Source organism: Monomorium pharaonis, unplaced genomic scaffold (assembly GCF_013373865.1).
Source record: "Monomorium pharaonis isolate MP-MQ-018 unplaced genomic scaffold, ASM1337386v2 scaffold_475, whole genome shotgun sequence".
In the NCBI taxonomy this organism is placed as follows: Eukaryota; Metazoa; Arthropoda; class Insecta; order Hymenoptera; family Formicidae; genus Monomorium; species Monomorium pharaonis.
In genome coordinates this window covers 11,086-13,823 of record NW_023415775.1, presented here as the reverse complement: position 1 = coordinate 13,823, position 2,738 = coordinate 11,086, and positions in this window count along the sequence as shown.

The window sequence follows — 2,738 nt, the reverse complement described above, 5'->3', positions numbered from 1 at the left end:
AATTGACCCTGTCAAACATTTTTTTAAATTTCTGTTTGACTAAATATGCGAAAATTTTTTAATTTAAAGATTATATATATTTATTTAACGTAAACAAAAGTTTAATTGCAAATTTAAAAAGAAGAATTTTTTACAATTTAACATAAAACAGAAATATTTTTATAATTTAGCATAAAATATAAACATTACTATAGTTTAACATATAACACAAAATATGTATAATATTTTACAATTATTTAATTTTTTAATAGTTTTTTACTTATTAACCTATTAACTACCTGGATAACACTTTTTTATATCTATCAATAATTGATTGAAAGGATCTTGCTATTTATGAAATGTAAGTAAATATATTTATAAAATGTAAAGTAAACGACGTTCACGCTTGTACAGTACCACATTTACGACTTTTCACGCTATTCGTTTCCAATGTTTTCACATTAATCAAATAGCGACATAAAATTAGTGGGTTAGAGTTAGGAAAAAATACGGGGAGGGGGCTCCGCCTCTCCGCCGCCCACGCGTTTTCTACACAACTCTGCAAATTTCTACGCGAAACGAGATTCTTATTGCACCCCTCTTGCACCCACCGTGTGTATGTGTATGTGTTTGTTCTCCATACCACGCATTACCTATTTTTTACGCTAATCTTTTCCGAGATATATAATGAAAACTTTCAAAATTTTGATGAAAAAAATACTTTTTTTCTTCATAACAGCCAAAAGAATAGGTTTACGTAAAAAATGTATATAACTTTTTTTGTAAAGCTTTTTATTAGCTTTATTTTTTGTTTCAAACTTTTTTCTCTAAAATTAATATTTTCGGAGATATATAGTGAGAACTGTAAAAACTTTGAAGGGAGGTGGGGGCAAACGAGGCTTTGTCGCCAAAAATCTTTTTAGGGACTTTCTTCTCTAAGGGTGAGCTTTAGTTAAAATTTCAGAGCGATCGGAGATTTACGTTTTCCGGAACTTTATCTCTGTCTTTTTTTTTTAATATAATTGGCTAAATTTATTAATTTCGTATTCATTTTTTTATGCGTTTATGTACTTGGTGTATCTTTTTTACCTTTGTAAGGTTTTTGATAAGATTTATTATCCTAAAAAAGATTAAAATGCATATTATGTTACGCAAAGTTTTAAAGCTCATAATGACCCATTTTATATACCAATTGTCTCATTATACGCCGCGCCGTATAAACATAGTAAGAAATAAAATGTTAATTTTAAAATTTGTTGCATGTCCTGGAAAGTACATTCTAAATTTTAAGTTAAAATTTGTCATTTATGATTTATGAACACATTAGAAATCTTAAGTAAATAACACAATATTTTACATTTATTGATGCCATTATAATTTTAAATGTAGTATAAAAATGACATATAAATTAATGAAAATCTACATGAAAGAGTTATAGTTATAGCAATTAAATTTTGACAGCTGTCAAACATTATCCAAAAAAATTATTTTTAAAAACCGTAAAAAAGGCTTTAATTGTGTGACTGTGACTGTGTGTGTGTGTGTGTGTGTGTGTGTGTGTGTGTGTGTGTGTGTGTGTGTGTGTGTGTGTGTGTGTGTGTGTGTGTGTGTGTGTGTGTGTGTGTGTGTGTGTGTGTGTGTGTGTGTGTGTGTGTGTGTGTGTGTGTGTGTGTGTGTGTGTGTGTGTGTGTGTGTGTGTGTGTGTGTGTGTGTGTGTGTGTGTGTGTGTGTGTGTGTGTGTGTGTGTGTGTGTGAGGAAGAAGAAAGAGAAAAATACAAAAGAAAAAATAAGTGGGAAACTCGGATAATAACGAAATACGGAATTGTATAATAATGTGTATATGTATGTATGTATTCTTATATGTATATACGAATTAGTTCTAATATTTAGAAAATGTAATATTACGTAATTAATATTATTAATTTTAAAGCTAAAAGGTCGTAGAATAATCAAAAGTGAGAGAGAAAGAGAGAGAGAGAGAATAAAAAACATGGTCATGAAAACTTTTATTAAAAAATATACATAAATTTTAAAAAGAAGTGCTTAACACTGTAAAATGTGATATTCAAACAAAATTATTTTTTTTTTTTAAGTTAAAAAAGGGCGCCAAGTATGTGTACTTCTTTAAGGAAAATACCATAAATGAAAGAACAAAAATTCGTTTTCTCTACAAAAATAATGATATAAAATAAATGCGCCAACTATAAGAACAGATATTTATGCAAAATTTATTTATTATTACTTTTCAATATTTTGTATATATTTCTTTTATATATTTGAGAATTCTTTTGCAGAGTTAAAGTACACATATTAATATCAATCTGTGAATTGGATTTTATATCAAGAACGAAAAAAATGTTTTTCATATTGCTCTACTTATCGACTTTTTCCGAATCCGCACTCACACATACATAAAATTTTCAATTACATTATTCTCTTATACCAAAGCTTCTAGCTCATTTCTAAAAGCACATTATGATTCTTTTCTGTAATGACAACGGTACTTAACAGTTATTTTATACATATAGGGTTTTTAAAAGTTAGTGCTGCAGATGAAAGTCACGAGACGACTGTAATGACAAAAGTATAATTTTCTGTTTTTTTTTTCGTTTTTTACATGAAATTGTAATTGGCTACTATTTGTTATTGTCTATACTTTAATTCTAAATAGGCCTAATTAAAAATAATAACGTTCAATCGGTAAAACAGACAACTCCAGCCCCCTTAAACGGGCTTAATGATTAAAATCAGTCAACGG